General features: G+C 54.9%; 1 protein-coding gene across 6 annotated transcripts in view; it reads left to right on the forward strand.

The window, feature by feature from the left end:
• Positions 1-19,826, forward strand: part of Gse1 (Gse1 coiled-coil protein) — a 340,277-nt gene that overhangs the window by 268,075 nt on the left and 52,376 nt on the right. The window contains exon 1 of one of the 6 annotated variants that reach the window (XM_036187554.1): positions 12,776-12,797. The exons of the other annotated variants lie outside the window; for them this stretch is intronic. The gene's annotated coding sequence lies outside the window, so the exon portion shown is untranslated. Of the gene's footprint in view, positions 1-12,775; positions 12,798-19,826 lie in introns of those variants that run through there. 6 annotated transcript variants of the gene reach the window in all.

The following is a 19,826-nucleotide window of genomic DNA, read 5'->3' on the forward strand; positions in this document are numbered from 1 at the left end:
CCTCAGAAGATCCCGAGGAGGGGGCTTTCCCTCCTCTTTTTCTCCCCCCTCTCCTGTGCATTCACGTTTTATTATTATTGAGCAGAAGCGCATGGCTAATTGTGATTTTTTTTTTCATGGAGTGGGGCGTGAGATAGATGCGTTCATTTTATAGGGATTTTTTTTTGTTCTCCCCCTTAATAATAACGCTTTAAAGATGTTTGACATGTGTAACTAACAGCTGGTTTCCTGTTGTGGAAACTGGCCTTTTATTTCGAAGCAGGTTGAACTGTCATTAGTGGTATAATTAGGTGACTGTCAGTGTATACCAGAAAGCTGCTTAATTGTAGCGATGGCTTTGCGAGGGCCCCGTCTTTTTATGGCTATATTTGTTTTAGCTGTTTGAATTTTCATTGTATTATGGCATTTGGTATGTTGCCTCCGTTTTGTTGGGGTTTTCTTTTCTTCCTGTTTTTAGTGTGTCTGACAGCTGTGTTCATGAGCGCCTGCCTGGTCCTGAGGACAGTAGGATCCATGAAGGCGGCATTAACAGAGCCAGTCTGCTGATCCCAGAGTCCTGGGCCAGGCTGGAGTCAGGAGCAAGGCCAAGGCGGAGGCCAGCCACAGGCACGGACCTGGCCTCCCCAAGTGGTCACCTGGGGATCAGACTTTAGTCCTTAGTTCTGGCTGGCTGGCTGGCTGGCTGGCGGAGGGCCGAGTTACAGTGTGAGTCCCCAGTACAAAGTGTAGCTGGAGGCTACTGGGTAGTCCTGGGCTCTAGCAGTGCCATTACCGAGGGTCTGTGATGGAACAAGAATTTGAAAATACTGGGTTTTATGAAATCCAGAGCACTGTCTTTACAAGGGATTTGAATGGGGACTGAGTTTGCAGGAGCCTGCCCCTGCCCATTGCCTTCCCCCAGGGTCCTGAGTACCCTCTGGCTGGCTGCCTGGTGTCTACTGAGGCCCTGAGCCATGCCAGCCACAGGCCCAGAGTCTGCTCTCCACCCTGCATGGCCTCTTCCAGATCCTGGGTGCTGTGCAGGCCTAGGGTGTTGTGTAAGGTCTTGGATGTTAAACATGAGAGGTATTGTGTGGGATCTCGGGTACTGTGTGGAGTCTGGGACGCTGTGCAATGTCTTGGGTGCTGTGCAGGGTTTGGGGTGCTGTGAGGAGCCTGGATGCTGTGCAGGTGTGTCTGCTCTGGGTGTTAGGAAGGGTATAATTGGAAGTATCTTTCTGACCCCTGCTGGACAGTTACACACTTTCCCAGGGAGCCAGGGTGCCCTGAGGCTCCCTGTTCCAAGCTTGCCCTGAGGTGGGTGCCCTTTGTCACTGAGAGACATACCACAGGAATCTAGGGCTGTCCTCTGGCCATCACAGCAGCCCCCATGTACCCCATGCTGGTGTGTGTAGACTGGCAGGCTCTCTCCTGACCACAGATACCGAGTGAGGAAGTTCAGTGTCACCCTGGAGTACCATAGACAGGAAGCTGAGGTCCTGCAGGTCATGTGACCTACCCTTAGCACCCCTTACTGGGTTCCTTCCATGGTGGGGGAAGTTGGGGTCCAAGAAGTGAAGACATTGGTGTCAAGAAAGGAGAGGATCCTTGTGGAGAAATAGAGTGTAGACTGGGACTTACCTGAGGCACTTTTTGGTGTGTCTGGCACCCTGGGTACCACCTCCAGGGTGACAGAAGAAGTTACTTGGTGGGGGGAGGGGCAACCAGAGCTGAGCCTGTGACAGGGACAACTCTCCTGTCCCCAAACCTGGTCAGCAGCAGAGACATCTGGCACCCCACAGTCCTCTGTGCTACGCCTGACAGAGCTGGGAATTGTTGAATGTCTGCTATATGCCCAATGGGGGCTGGGTCGCCCTCTGCCCACCCATGTTCCACTTGCACAGGAGAGGGGGGGAGCCCCAGAGAGTCCCGGGCACTGGCAGAACTTGAGCATAGGACAGAGGCTAAGGGTCACTGTTTCCCAGGAGTCGTTCTGCACAGATGGCCACCTCTGCCTGACTTCAGAGCTGGGTTTCTTTCTACCCATGGCCAGGGGATTCAGGAAGAGGCCAAGGTTGATGAAGGCCAGGACTCAGATTACTGCTGCCTCTGGCTATTTGCTTTTCCAGGAGAGTTGTTCAGGTTGCCCCTGGTCTACGACCTGTCAGCTGTTGCTAGTGGATTACTAGCTGGGCTGACCACCTCCACCTTACTGTGAACAGGGCCTGGTCTGGGTGCTGTGCTGGGTCTAGGGTGCTATGAAGAGTCTGGAGGGACTGTGCTGGGTCTGGGGGTGCTATGCTGGGTATAGAGGTGCTTTGCAAGGTCTGGGCTCCAGGATGCTACAGCTGTGCCTCCAGCTCCCTCTTGCTTATCCACAGCTAAGCAGCCTGACTGAGGAGCCTGAGGTCTTTGTTCTCTAGAGTACAGCGGCTATGATGGACCTGTGGTTCTTGGTAAGCCACCTCCTCCCAGTCTTGCCCTGGCCCACAGGCTGCTGGGATTGGTGGGGGTCTCGCCCTGGAATCCTGGCTATACATACTCTGTTGACACCTGGGAAATAGCACCAGGGCAGCTGCTGGCTGGGCCTCTCAGGGGTTTCATGGCAAATGGACAGATGACCCCAGTCAGCTTTGTTGTTTTAGTGAAGGGTGGGAAGTCTGGCCATGGGTACCCGTCTTCCCAGTGACCGGCTTCTCGGAACCCCATCTGGACTGGTTTTTGCTCATGTGCGACAGGTATGCACGGTCTGTTACCAGCTTTTGCAAAGAGCAGAATACCGGAAGGGCTGACTGCCTTGTGCAGATGGTCCTAAGCCAGGATCTTAGAGGTGGGAGTCAGACCTGGGCCTGCCCTGCCCTAAGCCGCAGGCCTTTTGGTCCATTAGGTCAAACGACTTCCTAGCCTGAGTCTCTCTAAAACCAGAGCCTCCTTCCTTATAATACTGGGGACTCTCACCTGCCCCACTGTGCCAGCCATGATGTGCACGTGTGGTCTTGCCTCGGCCTTTGCACACACAGTTCCTTGCTCATCTAGACCTTTGCTCAAAAGCCACCTCCTCCCAGAGCCCTACCCCCACTACTGTCGCCCTGTGCCCTGGTCAGCCTCACCCACTGTGTTCAAGTTTTCTTGCAGCACCTGAGAACACCTTGGGACTAGAGGTTGGGGGCATCTCCCAGCTGAGTGATAAGCGCTCCCAAAACTGTTGTTATCTATTGCATCCTGTCTCTGACATGGAAGAGCTACACAGTGGGGTACACAGTGGGTGAGGGATCAGTAAGTGTCCATTAGTTGGATAGGCTACCTTCGTACATAGTGAGTACACTCTGTGAGTCAGTTGGATGGAGGTAAGCAAGTCAGTGGGGAGCCTGGGGTTTCGGGTTCTTTCTGCATTAGGCTTCCCTGCCCTGAGCAGAGAGGACTTTGTGAGAGAAGTCCAGTGGTACCACTTGGGGCCCAGGCTTCAGGGTTCCAAATGGTGAGGTCCTCTCGGGCAGAGCAGTACACCAGAGGGCCCTCCCCTAGGGCAGGGCTTCTGCCCAGAGTGTGGAAAAGGTTCCCGAAGAAGGGACCCACCCACTTCCATTGAAGCCTGGCTGAGGCCAGCTCTGGGGTCCCCGCCAGACACAGCAGTGCTTTGTGTCTGGGCTCCTTCTACAGCCACTGAGGTGGAGGCGCTTTGTATTGTAAATTTCCATGGAGAATTATGTCTTAATGTATGGTAATCCACTGGCCCAGGGACTGCGCTGCTTAAGTCTATGGGAGCCTGGACCGCTACTGGATGTGAGTTGGAGAACACAGGTGACATGTGGGGATCAAAGGGACGTGTCCCAGAGACCCCAGGGATTCCTAGTGTTGAGCTTTGGAGACTCACTGAGGCAGGTTGTCTGGCCTTCTGCTCCTGGCCAGCCCTCCAAGGAACCTGACTCTGGTCTTGGACCAGAACTGACTGTGGGGCTCTGGAGGTGCATCCAAGCATCCAGTCCTGGCTCTTGATCCTTCTGTGCTGGGGGAATACACGACAGGGAATCATCAGACAGGCTTGGACTGGGTGACACATGCGGAGCCACATTGAGGGATGGCTCTGTCCTGTCCTCATACTGTAATGGGGAATGTGAATGGAAGTTAGGGCCATGGAGAGGTACAGTGAGCATGCTTTCAATGGGGTGACTTTTTTGTTAAGACTCTGATGGAGGAAGGAACAGCCCAGGTGCTCTCTGGGGAAGAGTAGGCCATGTGATCAGATGGCAGGTGCCAAGGCCCTGGGGCTGGAGCTTGGCTTCTGTCCCAAGCCATGGATTTTCCAACTCTTGAGTGGTCTTTGGATATTTATTGGGCTCACATTGCTCTAGGGAAGGCAAAAAAGCAGAGGCAGCTGTGGGCTGGTAGGGTACTCCAGTTTCCAAAAGGAGGAACAGTTGTCAGTAGGAGGCAGAGGAAGGTGAGTGAACTCAGGGAGGGAAGAGCAGGGGTTGGGTACAGGAGCCTTTGGGGAGTGGGGAGTAAGCCCTGACAGTCCCCACCTCAGAAAAGGAAGAGCATCTTTGGGCCTCCCCATGACCTTGGCCGCTTCCTGCCTTCCTCAATTTAACCTTCCTCTGCCTCCTGCCCCTTCAGCAGAACTTGCTCCAGAAGCCAAGCTCCAAACTCAGGGCCTTGGCCTTTGCACGTATTAACACACCCCCACCCCCACCCCCACTCACTCCAGGGAGGTTGAGTTACCTGCAGAAGTGAAGGGTTTGGCAGGGTGTGTGTGTGTGTGTGTGTGTGTGTGTGTGTGTGTGTGTGTGTGTGTGTGTGCGCGCGCGTGCGCGCGCGCGCACACACACACACACAACATCCCCCAGCATTCTGCACAGAGACCATCTGTACCCTGGTCCTAGACAGTCTGACAGCCTCTAGGTCTGCAGAGGATGGCTCCGCTGTGTTTTGGTGGGTCCAGCTGCAGCAGCAGAGGCATAAAGCCTGCTCATTATTCTCTGGTCCTGCCAGGCAGGGTGGGAGGCACGGAAGCTGTTGGCCGATTTTTGCCTCCATGCAGGACCAGACCCTAGTCCTGACATGCACATGAGTTTTGGAAGGGGATGTGGTTCTAGGGGGTTGAACCTAAGGTGGTACACATGCTAAGCCAGCGCTCTACCACTGAGCCTTCTTTTCACTTTTTATTTTGAGATTGAGTCTCATTAGGGTTGCCCAGCCTGGCCTTTGAACCTACTACAGTCCTGCTTCAGCCTCCCAAGTAGCTGGTACGACAGGCCTGAGCCACCACAACCTCATTCTTCGGAGGAAGTGATGGGGTGTGGTGGAGGAGGGGCACCCGGAGTACCTGGAACATAGGCAGGCAGGGAAGATAAGGCCGGTGTCCTGGCATCAGGGGCCAGGTTGCCAAGCCAGAAAGAAGGTGGTGATGGATGCCAAGCTCAGCCAGGATGAGAACTGTGCCTCTGGCAGATCTGGGCCTCGGCCATGTCCGAGAAGGGCTGGAGTTAGGAAGAACGTTCCAGAGTGTGGGAAGATCCAGTGAGCCTGTTCTTGTGTGGGGAGCCCCACCAGACTGGGGAGGAGGTCCTGCTCTTGGCTACAGACAAGGGACAGAGGCTGTGGAAACTGGAGTGAGCCCCACAACTACCTGGAACTTTCTGAGCCGAGGGCGAATTAGACTGATTTCTTGCCTAGCTCGCCAGCCTTCTTTTTACTACCTCACCTTCCTACTGACAGAGGTTAGGTATAGAGCCAGAAGGAGCGAGTCCTGCCCCCATCCAACCTAGATTCCCCTGTAAGGGCTCCAGCTTGTGTAAAAACACAGCCCTGGGGCTACATCTCCCATGGGAAGTTGGGGCTGGCCTGTGAATCTGCATTTTCAAAGTCCCCAAGACTGGAGGAGGTCTAGTGTTGGAAGCAGATCCTGCAGTATGGGGTGTCTGGGGTGGAGGTGCTGGGCTTTCCCCAGGACCTCTGCACTCACACTAGCTGTGGCAGAGAGAGATGAGAGCAGCAATCGGTGCCCCAAGCCAGCAAGAACCTGGTGTCATCTCACCTAGCTCTCGAACCGGCAAGTGTGCGCAGATGCATTTAGCACCCGCACAGGCTTTGAAAACATTGCTCCTCCTCCCAGGGTGGCAGCACCCCTGATTAATGTGTCTCCACAAGAAGGAGCATGCCAGCATTCCATGTGACCTTGGCTCCCGGTGCCTCTGACATCAATCAGGGTGGCACTCGGCTGCCGAGGTTGGCCAGGGTTCAGGGGGTCAGGAAGGGCCCCTGGCCTGTGAACATCAAGTTCAGGGCTAGAACTTGGTGGGGTTTTGTGGTTCTTTGGGGGACTGGGTCACCAGGACAGGGCAAGGCTTCTCGGAGCTAGATAGTACCAGGAGGACCCCAGGTAAGGGCATTTCCCTGCATGGTTGGAATGTAGAGTAGCCTCTGCTATGCACAGGTCACCTCCCCCCCCACACACACACCCAGCTGACGCCCAGGCCAGTGTGCCCCAAGTTCAGGCCTCCATGCTGACGGATGCAACTGCTTCTGTTCATGGTTCAGGGCATCTGGGGTGGGCATGGCCTGTGCTGTGGAGCACCCCTCATTTCTTAATGCCTTCTCACCCTGGAGCCTGTCTGCACAGCCCACAGTTGGTCGGCTGCCTCGTCATTTAGCTGTTCCAAGCCAGCGATCGGGAGGCCCTGCAAACTGTGGCATTTGCTGAGCGTAAAAATTCAATTAATTCCAGAAGGCAGATTAAATATAAGTGAGTTTTAATAATTTGCTGTAAAGTCGGAGATTACCGTGGGCACAAGGAGAGAAACACACGTGTGTGCATGAGCAGGCTGGCACAGCCCCAGGGACCAGCTGGGGATATGCTGGGATAGCTTCCTGGAGCCTTTCCTCAAAACACTGTCCTAGCCTCCAGGGGACTCCTTCCTCTGAGATGCTTATCTGGGCTCTCCAGCTGAGATTCCGGGGGACAGCAGGCTAGGCTACCCTGGCATTCAGGATCCTTTAGTTCTTGGCAGGAACTCTTAGACTCCCCGCTGAGAGCTGTGTGTGTCCTACTGTGAACAGCCGGTGCCCTACAGCTCCTCAGCAGCCTCCATCCCCAGATTCACCTCTCTGCTGGTGACTCTGTCTAATGTTCTCTGTCTTTATTACTTTATATTGAGACAGGGTCTCTTGTAGCTCAGGCTGGCCTAGAACTCACTATGTTGCTGAAGATAGCCTTGAACTTCTGATCCTCCTGCCTCCCCACCCCAAGTACAGGGATTACAGGCTTGTGCCACCACACCCTGTTTATACTATACTGGGATTGATCCTAGGGCTTCATACCTGTTAGGTCAACTGAGCTACATCCCCAGCCTATGTCCTAGCTTTTTAGAAAGTAAAACGAGAAAACGAATGGGCTGCCAACCCCAGACTCTACACACACACACCCACCACATAAGTACTAACTAACGTGAACTCACACACGCAATCCCACCCATCCGATGCGGGAGTAGTCCCACACTCACCCCTCCCAGCCTGCAAGCCCCCAAATGCACCTACCCCACTGCTCTTGCCCCACGCCCAATCCCAGAGCCTCCAGAGCTTGCCTTCCACGCTTGCCTTTTGTCTTTCCCACCGTCCAAACCCAAAACACAAAAGCAGAGGCCCAGCCCCCCTCCTAGTGGTGCCACCAGAGTGAAGCCTGACCCAGAAAAGGCGGTTGGTTAGAGGGGTGTCTGGAGCCTCCCTGGCCTCCCTGGTGGTGGCTGGGGTGTGGGGGGGGGGTGTTGGAGGGAGCAACAGCTTTTATGTAGGGACAGTGATAACCCGCTAAGTACAAACCACCATTTCAAAGCGCCTTCATCACCACCACGTCCCACTGTGATGTCTATAGATTCCTTTGTCACCTTCAATTGGCCCTAATTATGGAGCTGGAGGCTGGCTGATCAGTTTCACTCTTGTCATGAAATCCTGAGGGCACGCATGGGGACGGGGACGCAGGCTTGCCAGCTGCACAGCCCACAGACTAGCCCTGGGTCTTTGTGTGCGTGCCTGCGTGCCTGCGTGTGCACCCTGCACATTTGAAGGCCTGCCCCTCCCCTGTCCTGTGTGCTTTGGCTGGCTGGGTCTCGCTCCTGGATGGGAGTGTGTGTGGGGGGGGCAAGATAGAATCTCCCCCCCCCCCATAGGCCTCCCAGCTGAGAACTGGCTAGCGGGGCTGTGCATATGGTAAGCAGGCTGGGCTGCTGGCTAGGCCGCCCGAACACCTGCAAAGATGAAAGGCGAAGCCAAGCGCTGCGCACCCTGCCTTCCCTCCACGCCGCCTGTAATACCCTAATTATGCTGTGTTTGTTTCAGTAATTTACACTCTCTGGGTACTGGTCCATCAATAATGGATGTATTACCTGTCTGGGGAAGGTTTGGGGGATCTGGGAAGCGGAGGTGGGGGGGGGGGGGGGGTGTGGAGGCAGTGGCCTCTTCCTGCAGCCTTTTCTCTCCCAGGCTCCTTCGCACAAGGTGATGCGTTTGGAAACACCGGCAAGGCTGGTACTTGGTACGACTTTGCGGTCCTCCCTCCCATTTATGCCTTTTTAATATTTAAAGCTGTCGTTGGGCTGAGTCATAAAATTCTCTCAAATCAAATTTTATTCTCCAATCTCGAATTCTGGCTTCCCTCCGGCGGGAAGAGTTGGTCGGGGCAGCAGTAGGTAGGCGTGGGGGAGGGGAGGAGTGTTCTGTTGGGTCCAAGCGCCTGGTGTCCTGAGACTGCCCTGGGTGATCCAGCTCCCACTCCCGGCCCTCTCCGGGATCAGTGGTGTGGGGGGCCCCTTGAATCTGGTGACACTTGAGAGCCGCCCCAGATAGCCCAGGAAAGGGTGGCCACTTTCTATCGCAAGCCTACTCCCAGCCGTGAGGACTGCACCACCCTTCAGCTTTTAGGGGAGAAAAATGTAAAGATAGTTGGGGACATAGCTCAGTTGAAGTAACGGTTGCCTAGTGAGCATGAAATTCTAGGTTCGATTCCCAGTAGCACATGAATTGGGCATGGTGGCATAGGCCTGTCATTTAAGCACTCAAGAAGTGGAGGAAGAAGGATCAGGCATTCAAGGTCATCCTAGATTACAATAGCTAGTAAAAGGCTAGCCTGGGCTATGTGCGACACAAGGAAGGAAGGAAGCAGGATAGGGAGGGAGGGAAGGAGGGAGGAAAGCTACAAGGACCATTTTTACTATCTATTTATTTATCTGCTGTGTGTGTGTGTGTGTGTGTGTGTGTGTGTGTGTGTGTGTGTGTGTGTATTTGCACTTTCTCAGGCCACAGGTCAGCGAAGGTCAGAGGACAGGGGTAGAAAAAGTCAGATTTCTCTTTCTACCACGTGGGTCCCAGAGGTTGAACTCAGGTCATCAGTCATCAAGCCTGGCAGCAAACACCTTCATCCCCTGAGCCATCTGTTATTTCGACTTATTTATTTCATTAGTTCATGTGTATGAGTGTTTTCCCTGGACGTCTATCCGTGCACTTGTGCACGCCTAGTGCCCACGGAGGTCAGAAGAGAGCATCATAGCCCATGGGACTGGAATTACAGATAGTGGTGAGCTACCATGTAGGTGCTGAGAATCAAACCAGGGACCTCTGGAAGAGCAGCAAGCGCTTTTAATCACCGGAGTCATCTCTCCAGCCCTGAGCCATCTTTTAGAAGTGAGAGCAGAAAGGGCCATCTAAGCTTTGCTGCTTTGCAGCTCCTACCTGCTGTTGTCTGAGGGAGGGAGGGGCTGAGAGGACCCAAGAAGAGTTGGGCTCACCTTGGCCTCTAGACACAGGATTGCTTCCTGGTCCCAGGGGCCTGTCTACCTGTTAGTCTCCGGGGCCTTTAAAGACTAGGCCTACCCAGGTGGCTCTGGGTAATGCTCCTGAGGGCCTCTGCTCTCCCTTTAGTCTTGGTGGTGACGCGTGGTAGGCCAGGTAACAGGTGGCTTGGGGTTGGAGCCTGGAGCCTGCAGCTTGTAGGTCTGGGCCATGTTTCACAGGGCATGGTGGCTTCCACCATCACATATGGCCCCTCCAGACTTCTCTTGCATCCTGTTGCTGGTTCTGGGGTCTCTTCCTGTCCTGTTCCAGGCCCAAGTCTAGAACCCTTTTGTGCCATTTGCCACCTGTGGCCTCGGTCCTTTCCGAGCCTCCCTTATAAAGCTGACACCAGTGTCAGCTACACTGTCCTGGGCACCATCGAGACAGGCTTCGGCTATGACCCTGATGTACCTCATGCTTGCTTCGGGGTGCCCCACTGGCTGTGGTGAGGAATGTGGGCTAGGTGCCAACCTGCCTGGGTTCCCTTCCTGCCCCTGCCACTCATTAGCTGTGTGGCAAGGGACCCAACCTCTGTGTGACTCAGTCACCTACTTGTAAAATGGGGGCAAGAGGATAAGCTACACCACAGTGGGAGGTGGGAGTTGGCATGGCTTAGACACAGATGGTGTTCCTATAGATAGTAAATTTCCATCTGGGTGTGGTGACGCTCTGCCTGCGGTCTCAGCACCAGGGAGATGGAAGCTGGATAATCAGGAGGTCCAGGCCAGCCTGGGCTACATAGAGAGATACCTCGGCCCACATCTTTTAAAAAAAAAAAGTCAATTTCCCATCAGTCACCTGTGATACCCCAGCAGTGTCTCCATTCACAGACCAGGCCCCTAGGCCTGCTGGAATGAATTTAAGGATTCAAATCTGATGTCTGGGATGAAAAGCTTGGCATCCAGCTCCATGGAGGCCAGGCACCCACAGGCAGGTTCCTCTGGGTGTTTCAGGAGAGGAGTTGGGCTCAACTTGGCCTCTGGTCCTGACTCGACATGGCCATTTTCTTCCATATGCTCAGATGGCCAGTGTGCCGAGTCACAGTATTGACAATTCTGCTTCACATAAGGCCATGTTCTCAGGTCCCAGGGGTGGGGACTTAACCCACTGGGTTGTCTGTCCTCTCACAGCCCCCAGATATTGGCTTCTACAGGGGCTCCAGGACCAGTTCCTGCTCTCCTGGGAGCAGGGCCAGTCCAGCTGTCTGGCAGCCACGCCTCCTGGCCAAAAGTGCAGCTGGGCTTGGTGGGCTCCCAGGCTCTCCCCACTCCCACTGTCTCACTCTGAGCTCTGCATGTGGAAAGCTTGACCTGGGCTCACACCTGGGCTCACACCCAGGCTCCCTTCTCTGTCATCTCCTGTCTGTTTCCCTGCTTCACACCCACAGACCCTCCCCACTGAGCGTATACTTAGGCTCAACTTGCGGCCGCTTTCTTTTGATTTTAAATAATTCCAGAAAACAGAAAGAGTGGAATAAGTGTCCCTAGCTGCCAGGAGAGTTCTTTATTGTGCTACCCCATGCGGAGGCAGAGCTGGTTAAAGCCTGGCCTCCAGCTGACTCACATGACCCAAGTAAGTGTGTGTGTGTGTGTGTGTGTGTGTGTGTGTGTGTGTGCGCGCGCGCGCGCGCGCTGGCAGGTGGGGAGTTCAGTGCATAGGACCCATCAAAGCTGGGATGCTCTGGTCTGAGGATCCACTCTCCACCTTGGGCCCAGGCTGCACAAAATGAAAAAAAAATAATAAAAAAAGGAATAAAAAATTTAAAAAGCGGATGGGAGAAATAAAGGGGTAAATGATGATGTGGAGCCCCAATTGCTGGCAGATGGTGCTAGTATTAGGAAAATGAAAATATACGCCGTAAATTCACTATTTGCCAGTGTTAATTTCTTATCCCAAGGTAGAGCCTTCCCCTGGCCCTTACCGCACCATCTGCACATTCATAAAATACATTACAGCAGAGCTGATGGGGTGACAGAGTGCACATGTGAGGCTCTGGGTGGGCACACTCCTCAGGCAGGGGATTGGGAGGGAGTGCCATGCACTTGCTGGGACTTGGGGATGGGTTTGTGGTGTCCTGCCTTAAGCTCTGCTTCAACCATGTATGCAGTCTGGACCAAGCATGGCTTCTCTTCCTAGTGTGGCTTACAGAGAAGAGACCTGAGTGAGGCTTGCTAAGAACAGCCTGGCCTGTAGTTCCACTGAGGGTCAGTACAGAGAACAAGGGTATTGAGTCTGAGTTTGTGGCCTGGTGTTACTCCCTCCCAGGCCTTTCCAGCTCCTTGGAGGCTAGGCCTTCCTGCTCTGGACCTCAAGCCTGGCTGGCTTCAGCCTTGCCAGGCCACTGTTAACAACTGTTTCCCTGTGACAAGCCACTGGGAGTCCTTTGGTGGCAGGAAACCCAGCACATTCCCCACCTGGCCCCTTGTATTTGGAAGCTGAGTTCCTGCCAAGACAGAGCTGGGCTTCTAGGAGCAGTGTCCCCTCTGGGGTATGGGCTGGGAGGGTGGCCTGAGAGCTACTTGAAACCCTGGCCATGAGCAGACCCACTGTCCCACTCTGTCCTGTCCACGTCCCCTGCTTGCTCTGTACCTCAGAGCTGGTAACCCTTCCTAGTCCTTGAGGCTGCTAATTGTCAGTGTGTGAACAGCTTTAAGATCATCCAGAGACCCACATCTGCTCAGTTTGCTCTATCAGTAATTGAGCCTGTGCAGCAGGGCCAGCTCCCTAAGGGTGGCGATTAAGGCTGTCCTCTATCATGGATGAACCAGCAGAACCCAGGACCTTCATTATTTCCCAGGATTGATGGCACCATCTGTGACCTTTGCTGGATCGAGAAGGATTCACTGAGAACATTCAGTTTCTGGACTTTTTGAGCTGCAAACATCCCCTATGGACAGGAGCGGCATGAGAGCTGCCATCCCTTGTGAACAGGGCATGCCTTCCTGGAAAAGGAGGCAGCCCCTCACCTCGTGGACCCCCTCATACCCTACAGGGTGAGTGTTCCACAGCTGGGGGAGGAGCCAGTGTGCAGAAGGCTGGGTACAGGTGGGTGGGCCCAGGTAATTCCTTCCTGTCACACTGTGTGCTGCCTCTGCCATCCTGTTCCCCACAGTTCAGACTGTTGTAGACAGCATGGTGCATGCTTCCCAGCTTCTCTGTCAGGCCTAGGTGTGCACTTTGGAGACCCAGAACACCGTCCTAGTCCCTGAGAGGACAGTTCCAGTGGTTTTCAGGTGGAACAGGGCTATTGAGCTACAAACCAGCTTATCTGAGGGAGATGGAATAAGGGTGGGGGGGATCTAAGGCCTTTGGGTACTAGCATGAGTGGAACCTGGGTGGGGCTGGGATGCTGAATGGGCAGGGCTTTGTTTCTAGAAGGGCAGGATTCTTGGCATTCACTAGTTTCCCAAAGGGAATACTACTTATGAATGTGACACATTCTTGTACACATGTGCATATGTGTATGTGCGTGTCCAGAACCTGATTTCCAAGGAGCCTGAGTCCCAAAGGATACCCCTCTTCTGCCCTGCTCCCGGGAGGCCAGTGTGAGCATGGGTACTGCTCTCCTGGCATGTTGTCCCTGGTGTGGGCAGACTCAGCTCGGGATCACAGACATGGAGTACTAACAGCAGAGTTCCGGGGGTATTCCTGTGGTTTGAAGCTTTTGAAAGTGCTGGAGATTCATCTGGATGAAACAGGAAAAAGTCTTTCTTCTCTGTGGCTTACTTTCTGTCCACCCAGGGCTACAAGGACAGAACGTTCTCACTCTGCAGTGCCCCCTGGCCACATAACTGTTGAGCATTCACACTGAACAGCTGAGGCATGGCAGCTCTACCGTACTTCACCTCATGTCAACCTGAGCCTGAGCAGTGGCTGGGCCGCTGTCTCAGCTCTCCAGGCAGAATGGGAAGAGCCCCCAGTGACCAGTACCTGTGAAGACCCTTGATACAGCACAGGTGTCCCCCACGTAGCCACATAGCCAGGCATAGCCCCTCTGCTTAGGCAAGGCAGATCCCAGAATGGGATCGCTGCAGAGGAGGCAGTCCCCCCTGGGGCTTGTAGGCTGGTTTTCATGTTCAGTGTCCACCAGAAGTTTGCCATCTCAGTGCCTTCTCTGGGCAGTGAGAGTGTGAAGAATCCAGATCTGGCTCTTCAGAGAAGCTGTGGACTTCTTCTCCGTGTTCCAGAGAGATGGCCACAGCACTCCAAACACAGATTAGTTAGAAGCCCGTGTAGGATGCTCAGGGCTTTCCGATTAGAGGAGGTCAGCTCAGAGAGGGGTGTTCCCTAACATCCCCAATGGTTGCTTCACTCTTTCTGGTCCTTTCTCCCCTTGCTCAGCCAGCCCAGGGAGACCGGATGACGATTAGGTGTCCTGCGATCGATCCCCTTGTCTTTCAGAATTGAAAAGGAGTCAGGGTCTTCATCTCTCTCTAGTCCCTTAGAAGATTTGGACATGGCGCTCAGAGACAATCTGCTTGTGGCAGCGGGACGACCAGCCAAGGAGCTGAGACCTGCCCTGGGTGTCGTGATCCCGTGGGTGTGTCACTGTGGTGGCTGTCGCCTACCTGAACAAACCCGTTCTCACTGGGTGCCCTGACAGGTGGTGCCTGTGTGGCAGCTGGCTGGAGGGAGGGACAGGCTCAGAGACACCTTGCCCAGCTCTCAGTAGGCCAGTAACCTAGATCTGCTAGGAGCTCAGCTTAGCTGTGGAGGCCCGCCCACCTGCGTGAGCCTGACCTCGTTCAGCCTCAGTTTCCTAATCTGTAAAAGGGCCACAGTAGCTGCACTTCAAAGGATGCGGATGGAATACAACTGAAGTAACTTCCCAGAACAAACTGCCAGGGCGGGGTCTTGCCACCAGCCAGCCTCGGAGACAATTAACCAGCACCTTTCCCTCCTCCCAGCCCTCCCTTCCCCTCCTCCCCAGAGCCATCCAGCTAAGCAGGGGTGGTGGCTGCCCATGGTCTTGGCAGCTGGCTCTCAGTTGCTTCAGCCAGATCGAACAGACCCTGTGACACCAGGCTCTCCACAGCACCCTTCAGGCCAGATGCTTTGATTTCTCTTCCCGAGGGGCCTGATGTCATCTTGGGGGCAGCCAGGAAGGGGCAGAGTCGGGGAGGAGTCATTTCCACTGTCGTCCCTCCCTCATTCCCGTCCCCACACCCCACCCCAGCCTGGCCCTGGAGCCTCCCACAGCCTCTCCCTCCTCGCCTGCTCCCCCCAGGCCCTGCCCTAGGCCAGCACAGCCTGTGTGAATGTCTAATCTCCAATTTTATTCTGCTGGGCTGCAGCCCATTTGCATAATCCACACAGGCACCCTGGTTTTAATTGCCCACAACTCTGCAGAAAGATCATGTGGTTAAGTGGTAAATCATAATTAGATAAATAATTGGTTTGGCCACAGCAAGCTGCTTCTGTTTCACCTGCCATCTGCTGGACCCGGTTTCTCTTCTGGCCAGAACAATGCAGTTCTGATGACAGAGCACACTGCTGCTCCCTTGTGGGGGCGGAGGGGGCTGAGTGGAGGGGCTCGGAAGCCGAGCCTGGAAAATTGCCCGGTTGCTGGGGTCTCACTCCCCAAGCCAGGCTCGGCCCACACTTACCATTCATCACCCTGCATGGTGAGTGTGTGTGAGGGGCAGTCCTGGCTTCGATGCAGGAAGGGAACTGGCTTAGGTCTGGGGGTGGGGGGAGGGGGAGGTCCAGCCTGGACTGTTTGGACCTGGGACCACCTGTGCGAGGCCAGCCTGGGTCCCTGTTCTTTGGGGCTCCAAGGGGGCTGGTTGGTGGGCAGAGCTGGAGCGGGCAGACCTCCCTACCCACCATGGTCAGCTCGTCCATCTGCTGTTTGCTGGAAACTCCTTTCTCTCCACACTGTCGGCCCATCTGTGAGCCAAGTCTCTTGGGGAACTGGGATGTTGAGCTGGTTGGTCGCCTGGCTGGGCCTTCCTGGGGGCCGCCTGCCATTCAGGCTGGTCTTCTGCCGGTCTTCAGCCCCCTGGATACCAGGACTGCTTCCAGTTGCTCTTCATTTACCCATCCTCACAGACATTCGTGCATGCGTTGATCAATGCCTTCACAGTGTCATCCAGCACTTCCACTGCTCTGGACCGGAGTGGGTCGTGCCCTGGCTGAGCTGTCTGGTCAAGGTCCTCAGGCTCTCCAGCCCGTCCCTCACTCCTGTCTCCATGCTGTGGGCTTGTTATGATCAAAGGACAGATCAGGTCAGAGCCACGCTGCATGTCCTCATGGCAGATGCAGATGTGAGGTGCTTGTTACCAGCCCACAGACTATGCCCAGTACCCAACATGGAGCCCAGTGTGTGGTGGGGCAGACCCAGAAATGCTTTCTGGGAGAGCAAGTAGGTGGGGTGTAGGAGAAGGGCAGCCCTCTGTGGCTTCTCAGACCCTGTGCTCCTCAGGGCATCAAGATTCCATACACTCCTTCAGCCCCTCCCCAGTCCACCTGCTACCTGTAAGGCCTGCATGCTCCTTTCTGGGCCAATTCTCTTTTTCCATCATTCAGTTATTTCCAACCCATTCTTTATCCTTCTTTCCTTTGTATTTGCCATCTACCCTTTCCCCATCTTTCTCCCATCTATCTGCCCACTCATCCCTCTGCCTGTCTATCCATCTATCAACCCATCTGTCCATTCATCCGTCTGTATATCCATGTCCGTCCATCCATCATTCATTCATCCATCCAACAGCCAACCATCCATCCATCAACCCATCTGTCCATTCATCCGTCTGTATATCCATGTCCGTCTATCCATCATTCATCCATCCATCCACCCACCCACCCATCCTTCTGTCCTTCCTTCCATGCTCCCTCCATGTCCGTTCTCCCATCTGTCTTTTCACCCACCTGAAAATGGGACCTGACCAACCTTAGCCTCACATCCCTGTGTTGCTGTGTGAGGTGAGGCCCTAAAGCAGTTTCCCTGGGGACAGGGAAAGAACTATGGCTTTTGTAATGTTCTAGACTTGGCTTTTCAAACCTTCCTAAGGGGGACCTGGGGGCCAAACTCTCCAAGGCTGTGCTCTGGGCTCTTTGGATGTCCTTCCTGTTTCTCTGTAAGCATATGTGCACCTCTGGGCTCAGCTGCCTCTTTCCTTGGCTCACAGACTGTGGCCATGGCTAGATCCCAATGTCCAGTCCACATGGCACCCCTAGCCACATGTGGCTATTGAAACTTGAAATTAAATGAACCTAATCTGTGTCTTAGTCACACCAGCCACATTCCAAGTGCTTCGTGGCCACATGGGGCTTTTCTATGACAGGTTTTTCTGCATCCACTCAGAGGCATTCTTAAACAAAGATGGGTTGCCCTCAGCTGTAACTGGATTCAGACTAGATTTTTTTGGAGTCTTCTCTAACTGGGTAAGGCAGGGTAGACTGAGCCTGGACTCATGTTTCAGTTGTCATGTGTCTGTGGTGCTGTGTGGCCTGAGGCCAGTCACTTGGTGTCTCTGGCCCATCCAGGGGTGATTTGGTAGCAGTTGGACCCTACTGTGTCTAGGAATGGTGGGACTGGCCATGTTCTCCCAGGTTTGTGGACTGTGCTGTGGACCTGAAAGCAGCTGATGCAGTCAGAGATGCCACTGCTGCTAACAGGCTGCTGGAGAGGGTGTCTCTGGTTTTCTCTTCTTGGCCTGGCTTGTTCTTCCTGTGCTAGGCAAACCCTCCCTGGGGCCCCCAGCCTCCTGTCCCCATGTGATGTGCTATGTTCGACAGGGCAGCTTAGTGGGCTGCCTGGTCCTCAGACGTCCCTGGCCCTTTCTGTGTCTGTGTAGGCTTTTGAGGCAAACTTCCCTCTTGCCTGGCTCCCATGGTGCCTGCCACCCAAGATGCATGTTAAATGCCAGCTTTGACCTTTCAGGAATAGCCCCACTTGATTCACGGAGGCTTAAGACAGAACCAGCTCTTCACACAGCCACATGGGGACATCACCACTGCAGGAATCCCAACTAAGGCCAGGAGAGTGTCCCTAAGTGGACATGGAGGGGCACCCTGAGCTGGGGCTACTTACTTCCCGTGGCTGGGTGGCCTGGCTGAGTGGGCCCTGTATATTCATTTCGATGGGCTCTGAGGCACTGGCCACCATGTTCAGTGTACCATCCTCAAATGAATATGGGGACCTGTGACCTGTGGTCACTGGGTGGCAGCAGGGTAGTGATAGGTGCCAGCACCCTCAAGGCTACACCACCCCTTCCCTGTAGCCATGCCACCTCTGGGCCCACCCCTCCCACGCCTCTTAATTATTTTCCTTGGCTGTTGTGAATTAAATCTCCTAGTAACCGCAGGAGACATCTTTGGGTACAGCCTGCTCACATCTCCGGCACCCACAGAAGTTGTTAAATGAATAACGTCGACTTACTCCAGGGACCCAATTCTCTCTGAATGTAATTCCCCTCTGTTACTGGGAGCTTCTTGGAGAAACCATGAAAAGAATAAACAGGAGTTCCTAGCGCTTCCTCAGATACTGTTGTTAAAAAGAGGATGACACCACAGCTTGATGACAGAAGGAGCTGGTGGCCTTGAGTGGTTCCGGCGTGGGGTCCAGTCGAGAGTGGGGTGGTCTGAGGATGTTGGCTCCCAGACCTGTCCTGGATTCCCACATCAGAGGTGGTTAGGACAGTGACTCAGCTTTAATGTGGTGGCTTGGCCAGTGGGTGCTTGCTGGTGGAGCCAGGGGGTGCCAGGCACACAGCAGCCGTGGAGGTGACCTGTAGACCACTTGGGTGTGTCCTGCCCTGCTCTGGCCGTGTCCTGCCCTGCTCTGGCCGTGAGCCACCTCGTCTCATCTGCCATTGTAGGCTCTAGCTACCCTCCCCTCCTCCTGCCCCACCTCCCTCCTCCTCCTCCTCCTCCTCCTCTTCCTGCTCCTCTTCCCTCCTCCTCCTCCTCCTCCTGCTCCTCCTGCTCCTCCTCCTCCTTTCCCTCCTCCCTCCTCCTGCCCCTCCTCCCTCCTCTTGCCCCTCCTCCCTCCTCCTCCTCCTGCTCCTCCTCCTCCTGCCCCTCCTCCCTCCTCCCTGCTCCTCCTCCTGCCCCTCCTCCCTCCTCCCTCCTCCTGCCCCTCCTCCCTCCTCCTGCTCCTCCTCCTGCCCCTCCTCCCTCCTCCTCCTCCTGCCCCTCCTCCCTCCTCCTCCTCCTCCTCCTGCCCCTCCTCCCTCCTCCTGCTCCCCTCCTGCCCCTCCTCTCCTGCTCCCTCCTCCTCCTCCTCCTGCCCTCCTCCTCCTCCCACTCCTCCTCCTCCTCCTCCTCCTGCCCCTCCTCCCTCCTCCTCCTCCTCCTGCTCCTCCTCCTCCTCCTGCCCCTCCTCCCTCCTCCCACTCCTCCTCCTCCCACTCCTCCTCCTCCTGCTCCTCTTCCTTCTCACTCCCTGCTTTTTCTCTTCCCTCTCCCCCTCCTTCTCCCCATCTCTCCATCTGCTCCCATCTGACCTGTGCAGGCTTGTCACCTGGGGGCCAGGTGAGGCTGTCACCCCAGCTGTGAGCAGGCAAAGCTCTTTGAGTGCCTTCTTTCTCTAACAGTATTGTGACAGCTGTCCCCCTGTTACATAGGCCTGCTCAGGTCTCCCCTGGTCAGGCCCTGGAGCTGTGACCCTCTGGTCTGTGGCTTCTGAGGGTTTCGGGTCTTCCGTAAATGTGTCTTCCTGTGCCTCTGCACAGCTGGCCAGGGACCCAGCTTCCTCTCTAGACTACTCAACACTACACAGCAGCCTGTAGTAGAGCCTAGTTTTAAGGTGCTACCTTGGTTTATTAATGGGAATGCTTGGAAGGAGGCAGAGCAGCATGGGGGAACTTTCCCAAGGTCAGGAGCAGTTTGTTGGATGAGCCAGGAATAGAACTCCTGAGCTGGGCTGTGCTAACCCTGAGCTCAAATTGCCAGCCAGGCAGGTCAGTGCAGAGGGCAAGTGTGGGAGGGGGCCCAGCTTCTGAGATGGGAGCCTGCAGAACCCAAGGGAAAGCTGGGCTCTCTGCAGGCCTGTCACTCCCAGGAGGGTGTGTTGATGT

This window comes from Onychomys torridus, chromosome 5, assembly GCF_903995425.1.
Source record: "Onychomys torridus chromosome 5, mOncTor1.1, whole genome shotgun sequence".
NCBI lineage: Eukaryota > Metazoa > Chordata > Mammalia > Rodentia > Cricetidae > Onychomys > Onychomys torridus.